Source organism: Canis lupus, chromosome 10, assembly GCF_048164855.1.
Source record: "Canis lupus baileyi chromosome 10, mCanLup2.hap1, whole genome shotgun sequence".
Taxonomy (NCBI): domain Eukaryota; kingdom Metazoa; phylum Chordata; class Mammalia; order Carnivora; family Canidae; genus Canis; species Canis lupus.
The window spans coordinates 51,948,281-51,971,309 of NC_132847.1; the positions used below are offsets into that span (position 1 = coordinate 51,948,281).

At 41.5% G+C, this 23,029-nt stretch overlaps 1 long non-coding RNA gene across 1 annotated transcript in view; it reads left to right on the plus strand.

Annotated features, from left to right (window-relative positions):
• Positions 1–23,029, plus strand: part of LOC140641586 (uncharacterized) — a 43,929-nt gene that overhangs the window by 8,110 nt on the left and 12,790 nt on the right. Inside the window, exon 3 of the long non-coding RNA XR_012038174.1 lies at positions 4,997–5,091. This is a non-coding gene — a long non-coding RNA (uncharacterized lncRNA). The remainder of the gene's footprint in view (positions 1–4,996; positions 5,092–23,029) is intronic.

The following is a 23,029-nucleotide window of genomic DNA, read 5'->3' on the forward strand; positions in this document are numbered from 1 at the left end:
TTTCATACACCCCCACATCTCCAACCAACCAGCACATTCCACTCCTCCATGAAGTTACTACGTGCAGGCTCTGTAAACAGGACAGACAAGCACAAGAATGCACACTTTAAAAATGAACATGTATCTAGAATTACTAAGCATTTGAGAAAAGTCAGAACAGTGAAACAGGGCCATCAAAATCTATCATCAGAAAAACTAACATCCAAGAAGCAGAATTAATAACTAGTGAAGAACAAAGGCTTCAGATTAAGTGTAAATAATGTCTTCACAAGAAATGTGAAAGGATATTTCATCGATTAAAAAGAATTAACTAGGGATCCCTGGGTGGCGCAGTGGTTTGGCGCCTGCCTTTGGCCCAGGGCACGATCCTGGAGATCCGGGATCGAGTCCCACGTCGGGCTCCCGGTGCGTGGAGCCTGCTTCTCCCTCTGCCTGTGTCTCTGCCTCTCTCTCTCTGTGACTATCATAAATAATAAATAAAAAAAAAAAAAAAAAAAAAAGAATTAACTGGTGATTTTGGAACTTTAGGAATATGTTTTTCCAGGGATGCCTGGATGGCTCAGCGGTTTAGTGCCTGCCTTTGACCCAAGCATGATCCTGGAGTCCTGGGATCGAGTTCCACATCAGGCTCCCTGCATGGAGTCTGCTTCACCCTCTGCCTGTGTCTCTGCCTCACTCTGTGTCTCTCATAAATAAATAAATAAAATATTTTTTTAAAAAAAGGGAATATGTTTTTCCAAATAAAAATTCAACGGGCCAAATCACAAAATAAATATCAATGAAGAGTCAAAACAGAGTTGAAAGGTCAAGTGGAGAAATTCTCCTGAAACGCAGTTCAGAGAAAGACAGATAGGAGATGTAACAGAGAAATTTGAGGCAGTGACAGGTTTGGCCCATTGACTAGAGTTTGCCAACCTCTGCCCTATGGCTCTCACTTCCCTGCCTCATGAAGGCAGTAATTGTACCAACTTCATAGGGCTGTTGTGGGAATTCAATGGAGCCATGTGACAAGTACTTTGCCCATTGTCTTGTACATAATAAGCAGCCAATAAATGCTAGTTATCATTGTTGATCTAGTTGTTTGGGTGCTGAGAGTGAAGAAAAGGAGGCACATTTATTTAGCACCTGCTGTGCACACAGCAGACCCAAGTCTTAAAGGGACTTAAAGGACTTCATTTTATTATTTTTATTAGTCACTTAATAAAAAATACTTCATGTTGGCATAGGGGAAAAAGAAGTTAGGAAGCATAAACAAAGGATCCAAAAGTTCTGTCATCCTATTTAATAGGCATTCCAGAATAAAAGAACAGAGGGAATGGAGGGGAAAAAAATAAATAAATTATGGCCTATTTCTTAGGAGTAAAGAAGAAAGTCATTAACTTTCACACAGAAATGGCCCGCTGAGTACCAAGAAGAATAACTGCCCCCTGCCCCCCACCAAAAAAAAAGCCTATGCCTGGATTAATTACATGGCTGTCAAAGAGAACACTGGATTAATTATGATGAAATATCAGGATACCAGGTATAAAGGAAATGTCAAGCAATTCTGTTCCATTCTCTAAAATTTGTAAGTGCACTTTTCCAGGAACAGGATCTGAAACATGTATCCAGTTCTTCTTCTTCTTCTTTTTTTTTTTTTTTTTTGTATCCAGTTCTTAAAAGACCAGAAAGGAAGTCTAAGAATTGCTTGTCCTCTAGGAAGGGAACTTCTCCAAACAAGGAGGCCAGGTGAGAAGGGGCTCAACCCTTAATCAAGGTGGTTCTACATCTTGTGCTTTTCATTCTCTTTTCTTACACACTCGCAGAAGGAAAGATTCCCAAGCTCAAAACCAGACTGCCCTTAACCCAGCACATTATACTTTCTTCTCTCTGGGAGAAACAGCCACAAAGGTTTTCCCTTGGGAATGTGTCTGGTTTTAAAAAGTCGCTGAGACTCAACATGCTAGTAGCCATTTACTACTGTGAAAATCTCGCTGGGGAAATGGGAGGAAGGAGAGTGCTGTGAGCTCACTGAAGCTGTGCAGCAGTCGGGTCATGGAGATGTGGGCCTGAGGGTATGCAAGCCCAGGTTAGCGGATGGAGACATGCATCCACTCTTTTCTGTGTGATCCAGACAGAGCACCTTTACTTTCTGAGCCTCTGTTTCCTGGTCAGTGAAATGGGAACACATTGCTTCTTAGGGTAATTCTTGTGGCTAAGATTTTTTTTAACCAGTGAGACTCTCTGAGAAAGCAAGTTTTGTTTGTTTGGTTTTTTTTTTAAGATTTTATTTATTTATTCATGAGTACACACACACAGAGAGAGAGAGAGAGACAGGCAGAAGGGAAGGAGGCTCCCTGCAGGGAGCGCCATGCAGGACTGGATTCCGGGACTCCAGGATCTCGCCCTGGGCCAAAGGCAGGCGCCAAACTGCTGAGCCACCCAGGGATCCCCAGAAAGCAAGTTCTAAACTAAGAGTCACTTATGCAAATGTCTATAAGGGCTACTTGTGAAGTGGCCAGGGCACGACATTAGGGAATGATGTGGATCCTGACCTAACAAACAAGTTTAGGAGCCAAATTTGGCCCTGTGTCACCAACTTGTTACCCCGCTTTAAACAAAAATGAGGGTAATTACAGCAAAACAGCTCTCAAAATTGATAGAAAATACAATTTTTCTCTACCCTGTTATGGGTTGAATTATGTCTCCCCTTCCCCTGAAAGTTAGTCCTAACCCCAAGTATCTCAGAATGTGAGCTTATTAGGAAATAGGGTCACCGCAGATGTCACTGGCCAACATAAGGTCATACTGAGGTAGGACTGACTTCTAATCTGATTCCGTATAAAGAAGACAGCCAGGTCGCCTGGATGGCTGGCTCAGCAGTTGAATGCCTGCCTTCAGCCCAGGGCGTGATCCCAGAGTCTCGGGATCAAGTCCCACATTGGGCTCCCTGCATGGAGCCTGCTTCTCCCTCTGCCTGTGTTTCTCCCTCTCTCTCTGTCTCTCATGAGTAAATAAATAAAATCTTTAAAAAAAGAAGAAGAAGAAGACAGCCATGTGAAGATAGAAAGACACAGAGAGGGATCCCTGGGTGGCTCAGCGGTTTGGCGCCTGCCTTTGGCCCTGGGCGCAATCCTGGAGACCCGGGATCGAGTCCCACGTCGCACTCCCGGTGCATGGAGCCTGCTTCTCCCTCTGCCTGTGTCTCTGCCTCTCTCTCTCTCTCTCTCTGTGACTATCACAAAAAAAAAAAAAAAAAAAAAAAAAAATTTAGAAAGACACAGAGAGAATGCCCTGTGAAGACAGAGACCAGTGATGCATCTATAAGCCAAGGAATGGCAGGATTGCTAGCTCTCATGGGAAACTAGGAGAGGGCCATGGAACAGATTTTCTCTCAGAGTCCTCAGAGGGAAACAACCCTGCTGTCATCTTGATTTCAAACTTCTAGCCTCCAGAACTATGAGAGAATAAATTTCTGTTGTTTTAAGCCACCCACTTTGTGATACACTGTTATGGCAACCCTGAGGGAAACAAACACACTCCCCTAAAGGAAACTTTATTTTATATCAGGTATGAATTTCTGCTTCTCCACATGAGTCAGTGGGACCCCCAGCTTAAGTCTCGGTGGGGCCAGGACTAGGATGAGGCACCTAGAGTCCAAAATTTCAGGAGGCAGTTCAGTTCCTCTTTGGCTTCTGCAAGTGCTGATCTTCAGAGAGAGCACCTCCTTGGGAGCCAGGAACCTGTCTGTGGCCATGCTGGAGCGTGTGGCAGTAGTCCTGCCTGAACCCGTTATCTAGAATCTTTTGATGGTGCTTTGGAGCCGATTATAAAATGTACTTTCCAGCCACTTTAACCTAGGGCAGAGCAATATGTATTTCTCACAATCTCAGAATCCTTCCTCTTCACTTAAGGTAGAAGCTGGGGCACCTGCGTGGCTCAGTTGGTTAAGCGTCTGCCTTTGGCTCAGGTCATGGTCCCAGGGTCCTGGGACTAAGCTCCACATTGGGCTCCCTGCTCAGTGGGGAGCCTGATTTTCACTCTCCATTTGCTGTTCCCCCTGCTTGTACTCGCTTGCTCTCTCCCTGTAAAATAAATAAATAAAATATTAAAAAAAAAAAGTGGAGGGACGCCTGTGTGGCTCAGTGGTTGGGCAGATGCATGATCCTGGGGTCCTGGGGTCGAGTCCCACGTCGGGCTCCCCCTCGGGGAGCCTGCTTCTCCCTCTGCCTGGGTCTCTCTCTGCTTCTCAATCTGTGTCTCTCATGAATAAATAAATACATAATATTTTTTTAAAAAGTGGAGACTGAAGGGTAGCAGAATATGCCACCTCAAAATATGACTGTAGGAGTTCAAGACATGACACCCCAAATTAGGCTGCTTTGGTATATTGATTATTTTAAGCTGTAAGCACTTGAAAAGCAGCAAATGCAGGGAATAGCTTTTTCTGAATTACTCCTTTTTTTAAAGATTTATTTACTTATTCATAAGAGACACAGACTGAGAGAGAGAGAGGCAGAGACACAGGCAGAGGGAGAAGCAGGCTCCATGCAGGGAGCCAGATGCTGGACTCGATACCGGATCCCAGGATCACAACCGGAACTGAAGGCAGGCGCCCAACTGCTGAGCCACCCAGGTGTCCCTGAATTACTCTTATCTGCCTACATCCTCCAAGAGGATCTCAGCTGTCATAAATCCCCTCCCAGGGAGTTTCATCAACCAGGGAGGATTGACTGTCCTCACAAGGCAGCAGCCTGGAAATCCACATCACACCCAGACAAACTTTATTACAAACTATTATATCTCCTATCTTTCCAGGGGCCAATTCAACTTTCCCCCAAATCATTTATTCTCCAAGCCCTACATCTTCCCCTCCCATTTTCCTATTAAGATCATATTTAATTCTCACTTTGGGGGGATCATTAATTTTTCCAGGGTATCTCCCCTGTATGTATGGGATATATATGTTAGTAAACTTCTGTTTGCTTTTCTCTTATTAACCTGTGCTTTATTGCAGGAGTCTCAGCCGACTCAGAAGGACAGAGAGAAAATTATGAGGACAGGATCACTGAAACCCTACCCATATGGAATCCTGTGAAACCTGGCAGACGGGTAAGAGTTATTAAAATCAGCTCTCCTGGATCTCTGTTTGTAGCGACTAATTAAGAGGAGGCTAAAATTTCATGTTGTCCTTTCATCTTCAAATTCAGATTAGCAGGAGAGAAATATCTATAAGAATGAATTATTTGAACTGTAACTTTTAGGAATTTGGTTTTTGGGAATACCCCTGGGTTATTTATCCTTTCCCTCCCAGGAACAGCTAGCTATTTCTTTCCTGTTTGTCTTGTTTTACGTCCTGAGAACTTGGCTTGGCACACAGGTTTTTGGTGCTTGTGTGTGCAAGTAAGTAGTTCCAGCTCTTGGCAGGATTGCATCTTTTGCACCCTCTTTAGAGATACCCAACTTGCACTCACGTTAAGTCACAAAAGGTTTATTAGTTTTGGGTTTGAGCCACTTACAAGTATACCTTGAGTTTAAAAGAAAAAGGGGGAAATAATTTACTTGTTTCTTTTTAAAAGATTTATTCATTTATTTTAGAGAGAAGAGGGGAAGGGGCTGAGGGAGAGGGAGAGAGAGAATCCCAAGCAGACTCCCCCGCTGAGTGGGGAGCCTAACACTGGGCTTGATTCCACAACCCTGAGACCACAGAGCCGAGCTAAAACCAAAAGTCAGATGCTCAACCAACTGAGCCAGTCAGGCACCTCAGGAAAAAAGTAATTTAAAAAAGAAGTTTAATACTGCCAGAAATAGTTACTGTTTGTTCCAGCTGATAATAAGATATCAAAAAGGATTTTTAAAAGAGCTGTTCGGTAGGAAAATTGGCCTAATTAGAAGCTGATATTCAGAGCCTGAGAGGGTTTTATTTGGTTTTGTTTTGTTTTTAAAGTCTCTGTGTTCTGTTTTTCCTTGATCCTGTTCCTCCTATAGGGACTTCTCAGTCCACTGAAACCCTCTTCTCAAACCCCTGCCAAGTACATGCTCCACCAACTCTATCTACTTCTTTCATGTTGGCACAATTTTACTAGGATAATTTGGAACTTGATGGGCTTCTTCGGCCAATCATATATATATATATATATATATATGATTCCTATATATATATATATATATATATATATATATATATATACATATATATATACACACACACACACACACACACACACACATAGTATTTTTCTACCTCTGGGTGATATTGTCAAAATTGTGAAAGAGCTCTGTTTAATTGGCTTAAAGGTAAGTGCTTATATAAATTAAATATTCTTTCAGAGCAATATAGAAACTAACGCAAATATTTTTCAAGTTCATGTGACTTGAGTAGTCTTCCTTTTTTTAAAGATTTTGTTTATTTATTTATTTATTTGAGATGGGGGGAGAAGGGAGATAGAGCACAAGTGAGGGGGGAGGGGCAGAGGGAGAGGGAGAAGCAGGCTCTCCACTGAGCAGGGAGCCCAAGGTGAGGTTCCATTCCAGGACCCTGAGATCATGACCTGAACCTAAGTCAGACGCTTAACCGACAGAGCCACCCAGGCACCCCTTGAGTAGTCTTTGGTAAGAAAGAATATCATTGGTTTAGTAAAAAAAAAAAAAAAAAAAAAAAAATTAAAAGAAAAATAATCAGCATGTCAGCATTGGGCCCCTGGGTAGCTCAGCAGTTGAGCATCTGCCTTCAGCCCAGGGCATAATCCTGAGTCCAGGGATGGAGTCTCACATTGGGCTCCCCCAGGGAGCCTGCTTCTCCCTCTGCCTATGTCTTTGCCTCTCTCTGTGTGTCTCTCATGAATAAGTAAATAAACTCTAAAAAAAAAAAAATACTGTCAGCATTATAAATAATGCAGACACACAACATTTATTCTAGCTGGATCTACTAGTCAAACATCTGCCAAGAAGAATAGTAACTTAAAATGATGCCTAATTTTGGGACACCTAGGTGACTTAGTCGGTTAAGTGTCTCTCTTGGGCTCCATCATGATCCCAGGGGCCTGGGATGGAGCCCTGCCTTGAGCTCCCTGTTCAGTGGGGAACCTGCTTCTCCCTCCCTCTGCCTGCTGCTCCCCATGCTTGTGCTCTCTCTCTGTCAAGTAAATAGATAAAATCTTTTTAAAAAAATGATGCCTAACTTTGTCTAATGTCTTATGAAATTTTCATGACTGATCTAAACATAATTGTTAAAAAAACATGAATCAACTAAACATAGGTGGGAAAGAAGTTTGTAAATGATTTTTTCCACAGTGATTATGTTCTATAAAATATGTCTGCTTAAAAACATTTCCAAAATCGTTTCGGTAACTTGAAACCTTAAAGTTATATTAAGTTAAATTAAATGGCAGATAGTCACTGAATACCTAGATCATTTCCAAATAAGATAATGTACTGAAACATTAATTGCTAAATATAAATCTAAGTTTACCTAATTTTACCCTCTCATTACAGAGGAACAAAAGCTATTTTGACATCTACAGAATATAGGTGTGACAGTTCACATGGCTTACTTCTGTGTACACTAGAAACTAAGGTTTCTAAGAGTTCAGAATTCTAATTAATGTTTAATTAAAACTAGTAGAAAAAAGCTCTACCTGCAAAATATATAAGGAAAGTAGAGTGTGTTTTTGGTTTAAAAAAAAAGTGTGAGTTATAGAGATATATTTTTGTTAAGGGAAAAATAGTAATTTTGTCCTAACATAGACTAACTGGTTATTCCAGAACGAAAGAGAGAATTAAAAAAAAAAAGAGAGCGAGAGAAGAAAGGACAAAAACTAGATGGATATAGAAAGTTGGAAAGAGGGACACCTGGGTGGTTCAGGAGATGAGCATTTTCCTTCCGCTCAGGATGTGTTCCCTGAGTTCCCGGATCGAGTCCCACATTGGGCTCCTGCATGAAGTCTGCTTCTATTCTCCTCCCTCTGCTTATGTCTCTGCTTCTTTTTGTGTCTTTCATGAATAAATAAATAAATAATCTTTAAAAAAAAAAAAAAAGAAAGAAAGTTGGAGAGAGAAAGAGTGAGAGTGAGACAGAGTCTCATTTCATGTGGTCAAACTGGCCAAAATGGAATAAATTTGTTTAAACAGTTTTAGAAATAAGCTTTAGTATCAAGAGTGTGCCTATGCAAAACTAAAATTTAATTTTCTTTCATCTGTTAAAAGGAAAAAGTTCTCAGCTTATTGGTGTACTCTTTTTTAAAAATTGAGGTGTAATTGACATATAACATGATGTTAGTTTCAGATATGCAACATAGTGATTTGATATATGTCTGTATTGAGAAATTATTACCACAGTAAGTCTGGCTAACATCCATAACCACAGTTACATTTTTTTTTCCTTTTGTAATGAGAATTTGTAAGATTTATTTCACTCACCTTCCACCTCCTCTGGCAACCACTAAACTATGTTCTCTGTATGAATGAGCTTGGCGGGGGGGTTGTTTTTCATTTTTTAGATTCCACATGTAAGTGAGATCATATGGCATTTGTCTTTCTCTGTCTGACTTGTTTCATTCAATAATGCCCTCAAGGTCCATCCATGATGTTGCAAATAGCAAGATCTCTTTCTTTTTATGGGCAAATTATATTCCATTGAATATATATATACCACATATTCTTTATGCATTCATCCATCAGGGGACACTTAGGTTGCTTTTATGTCTTGGCTATTGTAAATATTTCAGTGAATGTGGAGGTGTGTATAACTTTTTGAATTGGTGTTTCTGTTTCCTTTGGATAAATACCCAGAAGTGGAATTGCTAGATCATATAGTAGTTCTATTTTTAATTTTTTGAAGAACCTCCATACTCTCTTCCATAGTGGCTGTACTAGTGTATATTCCCACCAATGTGCACGAGGGCTAGCTTTCCTCACATCCTTGCCGACACTTGCTGTTTCTTTGGTTTTTGGTTAAGAGCTATTATATTATACATAATATATAATATATATATTATATATTATCTTGTTGTGGTTTTGATTTAAATTTCCCTAATTAGTGATATTGAACACCTTTTCATGTACCTGTTGGCCATCTGTATTTCTTCTTTGGAAAAATGTCTATTCAGAATCTCTGCCTATTTTTTATTGGATCGTTTGGGTATTTTTAGTGTTGAGTTGTAGGAGTTCTTTGTATATTTTGGATATTTACCCCTTATCAGATATATGATTTGCAAATATTTCTCCCATTCAGTAGGTTGCATTTTCAATTTGTTGGTGGTTCCCTTTGCTGTGCAGAGGCTTTTTAGTTTACTCTAGTCCCATTTGTTTATTCATGCTTTTGTTTCCTCTGCTTCTGGGGTCAAATTAAAAAAAAAAAATCATCACAAAGACCAATGTCAGGGAACTTACTGCTTATATTTTCCTTTTTTTAATTTTTTTTTAACTGCTTATGTTTTCTTCTAGGAGTTTTATGGCTTCAGGTCTTCAGATCTTGCATTCAAGTCTTTAATCCATTTTTATCTCATTTTAAGAATTTTTTTAATTTTTAAAGATTTTATTTATTTATTTATTAGAGAGAGAGCACGCAAGACAGAGAAAGGGGCAGAGGGAGAGGGGAAAAGCGACTCCCTGCTGAACAGGGAGCCTGATACTCCCAGGACTCTGGGATCATGACCTGAGCTAAAGGCAGACACTTAACCGACTGAGCCACCTAGGCGCCCCTTAATTACATTTTGTACATGATGTAAGAGAGTGGTCGTGTTTTATTGGTCTGCTCTTGATAAGAGATTGTGAAAGGTTTTCTTTACCTCTTAAATAATCTGTCTAGAAAACAAAGATTCTGTGTTTAATCAAAATAATTTCCCATGCTTCATGTTATCTTTATGAGGTCTTTGATTACTTAAGAAAACTCTATTAAAAGTTTTTAATAATAAAAAAAAGTTTTTAATAGTTCTCTATTAAAAAAGCTAAGATTCTTAAAACTATATTATTTTCTATATTTGCCTTTGAAATCCTTAATAGTCATTTTGTCTAAATCTCTAATTATCACTTTAATTATCATTTAATTATTCTGCAAGATTTCTGGAACATCTCGAAAGATTTGTTCTCTCTCCTTTTAAAAAGAGAGACTAAGTTTATCTGACATGTTAAATTACATGGGAACATTGTCAAATAAGTCATGTGTAACCTTCTTAGGTTATATGCGTATGGGCATATGTTATTAATATGTGTGTTCTAGAAATTGTATGAAATTCCTAGAATCTGATACATCCTAGTTTATTGTCATCAGTCACAACTCCAGTTATCATCTTAAAACATTGTATGCTATAGAGATCATCATATTTCCTTGTCAACTGTGTTTAAATGAACTATCATGAGATCTTTAATCATGACCATTTTTAAGCTCTTTGTCAGTCGGTTATTCTTTTACTCTGATATTTTTCCAAAAGCTTTTGCAAGCAGTTATAATCCAAAAGTGCTTTATCTTCAGACCAATTCATGCAAAGGACTCTGACAGGTTCTCTAGATTGCAGGCTTCTCATAATTTTAAGGTCATACCATTGACCTGGGTAAGAATTTCCAGAACTCTAATTAAAAAACAAAACAATTCATAAAACTGCTAACTTAGAATCAAGCAAAACAAGAATTAACTACATGGGGGTGAATAAACTGATGAAGATGATTATAATTTTTATGACTTTGAAACATCACTGGTTCTTTAATGTTTTGTTTTCCAGATTTAAGGAGACCTTTCCTCCTTTTTCTTAAGTGATTGTGACTGGCTGCAAGTTGGCAAAATATACCTATATAAAAAGAATTGAAGCAGGCATCTTTTTTCCCTACCTGATCCTGCCAGAATTCAGAAACTCTTGAGTATTCTTATTTTCATGACAATATACCTATTTGCATAAGTTCAATAAGAATTTTGTAACAAGACACAATTGGAAATACTGGTTATTTTACCAAGACTTTGACTGGAATGTCATATTTGAGCGATGGGCACAGAATAAGATATAACTAGACAGCTTCAAGGAAATAAGGTTGATTTTAAGGGGCCAATGGTTATCAAGCCCCCTTTTGAGAAAACACCTGATACCTTGCTTTCAGGGTTTCCTATCTTACCAGGTGAGTCCTGGCAGACTCAGTCTCCTCAGGATATTTTTGGGACCTCAAACAGAGAAGAATTCATCCAAATATGTAGATATTTATTTGAAGTCTGACAAAGAGTCATTGGTGTGGCTTCATAGCCTTGAGAGACTTTTTTAAAAGTCCATTCTGAGATTCCTTATGAAAGTTCCATCAAAGCAAATTTTAAACAAGCCTATATGGTCAATTGCTGTTTTGCTGCACTTACATAAATAGTCTGGCCAAATTTAATGAGACTAGATTTATTTTGCTAACAAATTAGTCTTACTGTGATTATCTTGCTAGAAATAGGCATGATTGTAGAGAAGAAAATTATTTTACTAGAAACTATTGAAAACTAAAACACACACTTGTCGATATCAGATTCTAGTCCTATTCATTGTCTTTGAGGTTTTGTTACCTACTTGCAAGCTGGATTGGATCTTGAATTCTTCTAATTTCCTCAAATATCTGGCTAAACTCTCCAAACTAATACTTCTGATTCTTTCATCCTTCTGACTTGGAATCAGTAAGAACAAAAACTTCTGTTTTCCCAAAGCCCTGGAAGTTGAAGCTGGACCACTTGATATCAACTTCACAGAAATTACCACAGCTTAACATGGGCAGCCTTCGTGTCTGTTGCTGTGTGGGCCACTCAGCACAATGGAACACCCAAAAACATAATCAGAGACATTCAAACTGTGAAAGATGCTTCTAGCCTGATACCTAGAAATCTCCATTGGCTGTCCTCTGGACTCAGAAATAGATTTATAGTCTGTTTCAATCATTAACTTTTGTATTTGTTTTGTTTCCAAAGAATTGCCACCTCTCAAATATCTGCTTACTTGTAACTTTGGGTGGGACCCACCTACATTACTACTTCCTGGGGATCCCTGGGTGGCGCAGCGGTTTGGCGCCTGCCTTTGGCCCAGGGCGCGATCCTGGAGACCCGGGATCGAATCCCACGTCGGGCTCCCGGTGCATGGAGCCTGCTTCTCCCTCTGCCTGTGTCTCTGCCTCTCTCTCTCTCTGTGACTATCATAAATAAATAAAAATTAAAAAAAAATACTACTTCCTGAAATGAAACACAGTTGTTTAACTGAACTGACCTATTCTCAGACTAAGAGATTGATTCAGTGAGATCTATCGACTCAGCTTCTAGATTGTGGAACTTCTTGAAGAATTTTCAAAGGTGGGAAATGAAGGGTAGCAGAATGTGCCATGCCAAAATATGATTACAGGAGTTCAGGAGATGCTACCCCAAAATATGCTGGTTTGGTGTAATGATTGTTTTGAGCTGTAGACACTTGAAAGATAGAAATGCAGGGAGACTGTTCTCTTAATTTCCTTCTCTAAATACAGGTCTCCCCAAAAAAGAACTTAACTGTCATGAATCCCCACCCCAGGAATTTCATAAACCAGGGAAGACTGACTCTTGTCTTAGGAAAAAGACTAGAAGTTAATACCACACTCAGGCAGACTTTGTCACAAAACATCACATCTCCCATCTATTCTTCTAAAGATCCATTCACTTTTCCTAAAAAAATCATGTCCTCTACACTACAAGGCCTACATCACCCCCTTGTCCCAGTTAAGATGGCATTTAAGGGCAGCCCAGGTGGCTCAGCAGTTTAGCACCTGCCATCAGCCCAGGGCCTGATCCTGGAGACCTGGGATCGAGTCCCACGTTGGGCTCCCTACATGGAGCCTGCTTCTGTCTCTGTCTCTGTCTCTGTCTCTCTCTCTGTGTCTCTAATGAATAAATAAATAAAATCTTTTTTTAAAAAAGATGACATTTAAACCTGATTCTACCTCAGGAGCTTATTCATTTTCCCACGATATCTCCCATGTATACATGTTAATAAAGTTCTATTTGTTTTTCTTTTGTTAATCTTTTTTTTTTTCTTAAGTAGGTTCTATACCCAACATGGGGCTCAAACTCATGACTCTGAGACCAAGAGTCACATGCTCTACTGACTGAGCCAGCCAGGCAGACCTAACCTATCTTTTATTATAGGAGTCTCAGCTAAGAATGCAGAAAGGTAGAGGGGAAATTGTTTTTCCTCCCTGGAAAGTTTACAAATTTTAATTCTCTTTCTCTCACCTACCTCATTTACTCCTATCTATCAATTAATCAGTTAGTTCTCAATCCTGGGTGCTAGGGATTAAAAATAGAATGAGACACCGAATGTGGGGCCAGGGATAGACAGATACACTAAAAATGTTTTTAAAGAAAGAAAGAAAGAAAGGAAGGGAGGATGGAAAGAAGGAATTACCATAAAGTATGACAAATCGTATTAAGAGAGACAGATTTAGGGGCCTATGAGAACTCAGCAGAGTGGTTCGTCACTCAGATTACCAAGGAGACGTCATAAAAAGATGGTATCCATACTGCCTCTTTAAGAATGAATAATTGTTGGGGTGCCTGAGTGGCGCAGTTGGTTAGGTATCTGACTCCGGCTCAGGTCATGATCTCAAGGTCTGATCTTGAGGTCCTGGGATCAAGCCTTGAGACAGGCTCCGTTTAGTGGAGAGTATACTTCTCCCTCTTCCTGTCCCTCTACCACTCCCCCTGCTCATGCACATGCTCTCTCTTTCTCTCTCTCAAACAAATAAAATCTTAAAAAAAAAAAAAAAGAAGAAGACTCTCTTCCTCTCCCTCTGCCCCCCCCTAGATAAATAAATACATACATCTTTAAAATTTTTTTTAAAAAGAATGAATAAGGGGATCCCTGGGTGGCTCAGTGGTTTGGCGCCTGCCTTTGGCCCAGGGCGCAATCCTGGAGTCCCGGGATCGAGTCCCACATCGGGCTCCCGGCATGGAGCCTGCTTCTCCCTCTGCCTGTGTCTCTGCCTCTCTCTCTCTATGTCTATCATGAATAAATAAATAAAATCTTTTAAAAAAAGAATGAATAATTGTTAGTCAGATGAGAAGAAAAGAGGAAGGAGAAGGATGGATGAAAGAGATTGCTTAATAAAGCCAATTAGATCTTCAAAACTAAACAAAGAATGACACCCAAGTAGCTTGAATGATGGGCAAATATGGGGCCAGTTGCTAAGACAGATAAGACCAGAAAAGGGACAGATATAAAAGAAAAGGGATTGATTAGGTCTTGGACATGCTCAGTCTCAGGTTCTTGTAGATATTCAGGGAAAGATGACCAACACAGCACTTCCAGAGTATGTTCTAGGAAACTGACTTCCAGGAGATAGTAATATTCTAGGAAAAAGGGGATGGGGGAGTCTGTGGAAAGTTGTATTAGCCCAGATTCCCTGGAAAACAGAGCCAAAGGCAAGAATTATACGCCGATGCCTTATATGAAGATGCAAACCCAAAGCCTCAAGAATGATATAAAAGAAGTGAGGCAGGGAGGGGCTGGAACAGTGCAAGATTCAGGAAGGACAGCTGATGGGCAACAGATCTACACTGTTGGCTACGGTTCAAGAAAAGCAAAAGGCTGAAAGGTCAGGACTCAGGCAGTGGTAACAGAAACTGAGAAAACAGATTGTATCCAATACAGATGTCAAATAAGTGCTTTTTGTTTTAAAGATTTTTATTTATTTATTCATGAGAGACCCACAGAGAGAGAGAGAGAGAGGCAGGACACAGGCAGAGGGAGAAGCAGGCTCCATGCAGGGAGCCCGACATGGGACTCGGTCCCGGGTCTCCAGGATCATGCCCCGGGCTGAAGGTGGCGCTAAACCGCTGAGCCACCCGGGCTGCCCAGATGTCAAATAAGTTTAAGTATTGGGTATTACAGGCACCTCTTGGAAATCTGCAATGCATTTTAGCACATTAACAGTTTTAGAAGTAACTCAGCAAGGAAATAAATTTCACTTTATTTAACACAGTATTTCCCAAACTTATCTGACCATGGAAGCTTTCTTTCCTGCCCTGCTCAACTGTAGAACTCAGTTCTAGTCAGCTGTGGATACTGGAATCTGGAGCAAAGGAGAAAGTATAGATTGGAGAATGGGATTTGAGAAGCGTATAGGCAGTGTTTGAAGACCAGAGGATGGAGGATATTATCCAGGAAGAGTCTGTAGAATGATCCTAAGCCAGAGTCATGGCGTACACCAATATTAAGGGACAAGAACAGGAAAAAGATCCCTTAAGAGGGAAGGAAGAAACAACCAGAGAATTTGGATAATCAGAAACCATCATTAGGTAGTTAAAGCATAAAGGAATTTATGAACAGGTATAGGTAAGCACCTAGGACACCCTAGGACGGAGCAACTCAAAAATCTATCCTAACCATCAGATACTACCCAGGAGCTTGTTAGAAATGCAAAATCTGAGATCTCACTCCATATCTACCCTTTACCTGTATCCTTAGGTAATTCACATGAACTTTAAAGTTTGAGAAGTTCTGGTTTACAGCATTGCTGCAAGGGGTGGGGAAGCAGACTAAAATGAAGCTTCCAGAGATACCTGTAGACCCTCAAAATCACCATGCCTCTGCTATTATAATCAGGAAAGAAGCCACAAAAACACTTGTGCTACAAGAAGCTGCTGAACTAGGAAGCTGGTGATCATGAAACTAGCCGGCCTCTGTCCACACCAGCAAAATTGATGCCTTGCCTGCTGCTTCTCTCCTCTTAGTTCCAGGATCAAATCTCACATAATTTCATTTAATTAGTAGTTCCTAAATCACATGTGGAAGGCCAACTCCATCTGCAAAGAACTCTGGGAAATGTAGATTCCCAGCTATAATGTACTAGAAGAAAATGGAAAGGAATGTTGTGTGAACCAGTCAACAGTATCCATCCTTGGAGGTATCCAGGAGGGTATGACAGTTGCTGATAGCTATCCCCCAAAATCTATTCTACCCTTCAGCTTGGCACATGATTGCTCAGAATAAGCACATCTCCCAGCCTCTTTGTAGGTAGATATGACCACATGACTAAGTTTGAGCCAATAATGTAATGGCAGTGTCACAAACCAGCCCCCAGGAATCTTTGAGAGACAGGAGCAGCATATCCTTTATACTCTTTCTTTTTTGTCCCTCCCTCTAACATGCTGCTTGGAGCATGAGATGACATCATCTTGAACTATGAGGTTGAAGGCTATATCCTGGGGTTGGCAGAGCAGAGCTAGAAAGAAGCTGAGCCCCTGAGTACCTCCTATGTCAGAGGCACCATTCCTGCTCTGATGACTTACCTCTGTATACAACGAAAGACTCATCAATCATTGTTATTTTGGATTTTCCCTGGAAGAAGCCAATACAGATGTCAAAGGCACTGGTTCTTAACAGTGGTAATTCATTGATTCCTTTGAGAAAGCAATGAATGTCCTGGACCATCCTCCTTTAAAAAAATGCATGCTTGTACAATTTTTTGTTTAATGATTTCAAGGATTGCATGTTGTTTTTTTCCTGACAGTCTAAAAACTCATGGAACCCTTGTTAACAACCCCCAGAGTTGAGATTTTCTTTCTCTTTTTTTATAAAGATTTTATTTATTTATTCATGAGAGACACAGGAGAGGCAGAGACACAGGCAGAGGGAAGAGAAGCAGGCTCCATGAATGGAGCCCTATATGGGACTCAATCCCAGGAATCCGGGATCAGGCGCTGAGCCAAAGGCAGATGCTCAACTGCTGAGCCACCCAGGTGTCCCTAGAGTTGAGATTTTCAAGAAGAAAGGATTATAATCAATAGGCATATGGCTCAGAGGTAAAAGTAAGAACTGAGAAGTGGTCCTGGTCCCTAGTCTCCGGTCCAGACTGTTGATGCCATTGGTCGGAGCAGTTTCAGTGCGGTAGGATAGAGTGGGGCAGAAATTAGACTATAGAGTTCTAGGATTATAATCCAGAAAGTGGAGGCAGCAAGTATTGCCAACTATTTGGCATAGCTTGGCCTCAAAGATGGTGCTGGCTGGGAGATGGTGGAGGCCATGGGTTCCAGAGAGGGTTTTCCTGGCCTTGCTCTGCTTCTAGGACCGGACCAGCCAGTAAGGGTGATTTGGAATATCCAACACCATTCCATGTTTCAGGCCATCTGGTAGCCCATTTGTCCTTCAATGCCTTGGAAATGATGGTCCTGTGGCAGGAAAGAAGGGAAAGTGGAATCGTAGGAACAGAAAATGTTCCTGAGGGAATGAAGCCTAGAAGATGATTTTGGCTCAGCCAGAGTAGATGCTATTAAATCCTTCCTCTTCAAATACTCTGCACTAGGATGCCTCCTCTCTTCCCACCTCTGGTGTTGCTGCTGTAGCTGATCCCAGACCTGAAACCAGTGTGTCTAATAGCCTTGACATACCCATGGAGCTAACATCAAAGCAGAACACAGCTTGTCCTCTGGAGAGGAAAGGCAACCACATCATGGGTCCTGGTTTCTCTTCTTACTGGGAAGCTCTATCTTGTTTTTCTGCAATCAGGTCTCAGATTGGCATTCCTGATGTGCCTCCATGATTTTCTTCCCCAGTACATCAACCCTGCTCTGGGATCCCAGGCTGATCCTGTTCCTGCACCCTGAGCTGTTCCTCTGCATCACCCCCTGAACACATTAGTCACTTAGTCCTGTCTCTTCTTTACATCATCCTTTTGAATGTTATAACCACCTTCCCAACCAGAGATTTACTGTGCAAACACCCTCCCCAGCTTCCCACGGTGGTGAAATTAGACAAAGTCTAATCACACGTGGGAAACTGGAGACAGAAGTGGCTCTGATTTACATTAGAGCCCTAGGAAACAGCACTGGCAGAGGGAGCCTTTCAAAGAGGCTCTGCTCTGAGCAGCCTACCTTTTGTGGAGATACAAAGTGCTCATTTATCTCCCATCTTGGGAGGAAATGAGGGTCCTCACTGGGGCCTTGCACTTGCCAGTGAGCCAACTGCTGAGCCAAACTGTTGTGTTTAGTCATCCCTCAAAGGCCTCAGGCATCCAGGGAGAAAGCAAGGGTCCCAGCTCAGAGCCAGAGCAGGGTTTGCTCTCACCTCTGTGGCTCCCACTTCCCAAGACATGTTCTTGCTGCTCCGTAACGTGGCTACCTCCAGAGAGGAGACTAGGTTTACAAAGTGGAAATTGTCCAACAAAACTTATACACATCCCATCTGTACCACTCCCACTTCCCACCCCCTGGGGCCCCAGTGTTTGAAAACAAATCTTAGCGGCCACCAAAAGCCTTTACCATAAATAAGAGCTGAGCCAAACAGGTGGGGCTGGTTCCTTGGGGCAGCCTCTTCCTCCTCCCCTGACCAGCATTTCCTGGGTGAGAAGAAAGAACTCACAAAAGGAATAAGCTTCCCCAGAATTTTAGCAAGGTGCTTAGAAATAAGGGCTTCTGGCCTCTGAAAAGCCTCAGTCCCAATCCAATCCCTGCCACTTACTTACTGTGTGACTTTCCCTGAACTTTTCTGAGCTTCCACTTTTCTGAACTGTAAAATAAGGCTTAGAATTCCCCTTACAGAAATAGTGAAAGGGACCATAAGGGGAGGGGGGGGAACTGAGTGGCAAAAAATTAGAAAGGAAGATAAACGATGAGACTCCTAACTCTGGGAAACAAAGTGTTGTAGAAGGGGAGGTGGTGGCAGTGGGGGGTGGGTGGGCGGGAATGGGGTAACTGGGTGATGGGCATTAAGGAAGGCACGTGATGAGATGAGCACTGGGTGTTATACTATATGCTGGCAAATTGAATTAAAAAAAAATTGTAAAAAGAATTCCCCTTTGGTTGTAAGAATTAAATGAAACAATGTATGCATAGTTCCTGGCCTTTTTTTTAATTGTTAATAATCTGCTTGGAGATAGAGCCTCTACATAACTTGTTTCCCATTTTCAGAAATTCTTTTCTCTCTGCTCTCAGTTTACCCTTCTCTCATCATTTCTCTCCCCAGCACCTGGAAAGATCTCCTAGGTCTTTATTATTCAAAGGTCTGGAGCAAGCAGCCTCACCTAAGAGCTTGTTAGAAATGCAGAATCTCACGCCTGCACCAGACCCTCAGAGTCTGAATTTACATTTGAATAAGATACCTAAATTTTTCTCTGTGAATATTACAGTTTAAAAGTACTTGCACTGGGTCATCCCTTGCAGCTTTTTTTTTTTTTTTTTTTTTTTTTAAGATTTTATTTATTCATTTGAGAGAGCGAGAACACAAATGGGGGTAGGGGCATAGGGAGAGGGACAAACAGACTGCCTGCTGAGCAGGGAGCCTGATGTGGGGCTTCATCCCAGGACCCCAATATTGTGACCTGAATTGAAGTCAGATCCCTAACCAACTAAGCCATCCAGGCACCCCACATCTTTTCTTTATAACACCAAATAGCCCTGGATTTCAGTAATTCACACCACTTAACAGGAGTTTCCCCCCAACAAATTACATACTACATACTGAAATTTCTTAATAAGCCACTTAAATAACAAGAAATCATAATATCAATAAAATAATAGTAATACAAGGGGCGCCAGCGTGGCCCAGTCAGCCTAGCATATGCCTTCAACTCAGGTCATGATCCCAGGGTCCTGGGATCAAGTCTTGCATTGGGCTCCCTGCTCAACAGGGAGTTGGCTTCTCCCTTTGCCTCTCCCCCTGTTCATGCACTCATGCTATCTCTCTCTCTCTCTCTCTCTCTCTCTCTCTCAAAAATGGATTAAAATCTTTAAAAAAGAAAATGATGGCTGGAGCTCCACCCATCGAGTTCATGTCCCAGGGACAAAGAAGCAAAAACAGGGGGGAAAGGACAAAGGAGTGCTTGCTAGCTAAGTGAACCCTTTAAACAACTTTCTGAAAACCCTACCTAAATGCCTAGGTGGCTCAGTGGTTGAGCATCTACCTTCAGCTCAGGTTGTGATCCCATCAAATTCCGCATCAGGCTCCCTGTGGGGAATCTGCTTCTCTCTCTGCCTGTGTCTCTGCCTCTCTCTTTGTGTCTCTCATGAATAAATGAATAAAATCTTTTAAAAAACACAAAAACCTACTCAATCACTTCCACTGACTTCTCATTAGCCATCCCTCCACATTGGGAAATGTGGTGTTATTAGCCAGTCACACTGCTGCCCCCAACATAGGAGTAAGGAAGGTGAGGATGATGGCTATTAGGATGAAATCTAGCAATTCTCTACTAAAAAGGGGAATGAATGAAAGGGAGCATTTTGTGTTTCTCCCCTTGCAATATCTCAACAAGGAACAGAAGAGTCTGGACAAGAAGGCGTGATCCCTGCTGGGCTGCTTTCCTGGCAAAAGGAAAGAGTCTTCTTACCTGCATATTAGCTGAGGGCCCAAAGTAGGGGCAGGTGAGAAATCAGGACCCTTAATCCAGTGTTTCTTTCTCTCCAGAAGATGCTGACTTCATGATAGAGTAATGATTCATTCATGCTCTTCTTCAGGACTGGGATGCTCTCCCTCCTTTATGTCCTAATTCCCAACCCATTCCACTCCACTCCTGCTCATTCCTTCAGTTTTCAGCTTATATGTCCTCACAATCTTGTTACATGTTCTTATAAACCTGGATTTTACCTCTATAGTACTTGTTCCAGGGCTACCCACCCCCCCCCCAGCCTTTTATCCCACCTCCAAGTAAAAGGTCCCTTAGGGTAAATACTATGTCTATCCTATTCATCATTGGATTTTCAGCACCTTGCATGGTACCTGAACATAGTAGTTGAGCCAGAAGGATGTATTTGAATGAATAAATGTATCTGGTAAGAAAGTTCACATGATTCTTTAGCCTTTTGAATTGTAAATAACAAAAATCCACCTGCACTATCAAGAAGAAAGTGAATTATAATGATATGGAACTAGAGACAAGGGACTAGATTACAGCCTGGCCTCAGGAATGGAGCAGAACCAGAAACTCAGATGCCCCTGGAAGTCTCCTCAACTTTTGTTCTCTCATCAGAAAAGTTTTTCCTGCTTGCTACTTTTACACAGTGAGGAAAATATGGTTGTCAAGAGAACCTCAGAGTTATATGTTATTGGACCAATCAGCAGGGGAGAAATTAAGATAGCTCTTCCCCTCTTATCTCTAGCTCTTCAAAATCCCAAGGGAAAAAAAATCCAAGCAGAAAAAATATTGTTCCAGTATGGGTCAATTGCCTGACCTGGACCAGGCAAGTGACCAGGGACCAGGGTCATATTATAAAACATAGCAGTTCCCATTGCAACCTTGTAGTTTGAGTATGGGAAAGTTGATTCCTGGAAGAGAGGTTTGGGGCAGACCAAACAGTGATGTCCATTGGAGTGAGCATCAGTTCCCCAACACACATAGCCCCTGCTCCTCAGCCACAACTCCAGCATCTCGTTGGATTAATGCCTGGATCTCTGAGGCCACTGCAGATGCCTTCAAGGCCATTGCCAGAGTTCTCTGGTAGATTCTACTATATAGCTTCCAACTCTTTATTCATTCCCCAAAACCCTTCTTCCCCAACAATACCAGCATTCAGAGATAGCACAGGCACTTAAGCTTCGCAGGGAGGGCCTTCTCAACAACCAGGTGAATCTGCTGGGCTTTCCAGGCTGCAGAAGGTGGTAGGTGGAGTTGGAAGGGCTGTTGCGCAAAGTCAGACCTCAGGTGGGAGAAGCTCTCTCCAGGATTTCTTCCAACCAGTGCTCTACTTCTCCTTTTACATCTATCTGTCCATCATGTAGCAATGAGGGATGATCTTCCAAAATCATCTGACAAATAAGGAAATTGATGCCCTAAAAAGGGACAGGATATGATGGTAGTCATTTAGCACATCAATAGCAAAGACAACACTTGAACTTAAGTTTCTCTTCCTTATGCTTGATATAGGGACTGGAAGAGCTTGACAACTCTTTTGCAGAGACAATGCTGTGTTCGCTAGATGTAAACTACATTTCCTAGGCCCCTTGCATCTAGACATGGACTATATGACTGAGTTCAGGCAATAGGAGAAAAGTAGAAGAAAAGCATGCCATTTTCACATTTGCCCATAAAATATTCCAGGTTATCTTCCACACCTTCTGTCCTGCACCTGTGAGGCCGGAAACAAAAGGTTCTAAGATGGCAAAACCTCCTAATAGAGGAAAGCCAAATCTCTGATTTCACTGCTTGGAGGAGAGCTGCCCAGGAGTCACCAAGATCTTCATTGGACTTTACTAATGCAAGAAATAACTCTTTACTGTGTGAAGCCACTGAGATTTTGAGGTTATATATTACTACATATAGCATAGCATTCACAGACTGGCACACCATTGACTGAGCCCCTCTTCTCTATGATGAGTTAGACTCTTTTTAAAATATTTTATTTATTTATTCATGAGAGACACACAGAGAGGGGCAGAGACACAGAAGAGGGAGAAGCATTCTCCTTGCAGGGAGCCTGACGAGGGACTTGATCCTGGGACCAGGATCACGCCCTGAGCCAAAGACAGACGCCCAACCACTGAGCCACCCAGACGTCCCAAGACTTTTTTTTTTTTTAAGATTTATTTATTTATTTGAGAAAGAGAGAAAGAATGGGGTGGGAGGGGCAAGGGAGAGGGAGAGAGAGTCTTAAGCAGACTCCACTTGAGGCTTGATCTCATGATCCTGAGATCAGGGCCTGAGCTGAAACCAAGAGCTGAACACTTAACTGACTGTGCCACCCAGGTGCCCCTATGAAGAGTTAGACTTGATCTCCTCCAGCACTGTCTCTGCCCTTTGACCCTGACAAACACCCAAACTACAAAGGGGCAATAGAGCTTTGCAATTAGGAACACATGCCTTAAATCGAGTCATATCTGAGTCTGAACACAGACTCCCCCACACACACACACCAAGACAGACCAAAAAGCGTTTCTTTGTCTCTTTGAGCCTATTTCCACATATGTAAAATAGAGATGGCACCCAGTCAAAATGTGGTTATAGGGTTTAAATAAGATATTACATAATCAGTGGTTCTCAACAGAATGATGTCACAGAAATTATAAGGTCAGGTTTGGTTGTAACAGTGATTGTAGAACTCTTCTAACTAGAGATACTATGTGCCTTGTGATGCTTAGGACAC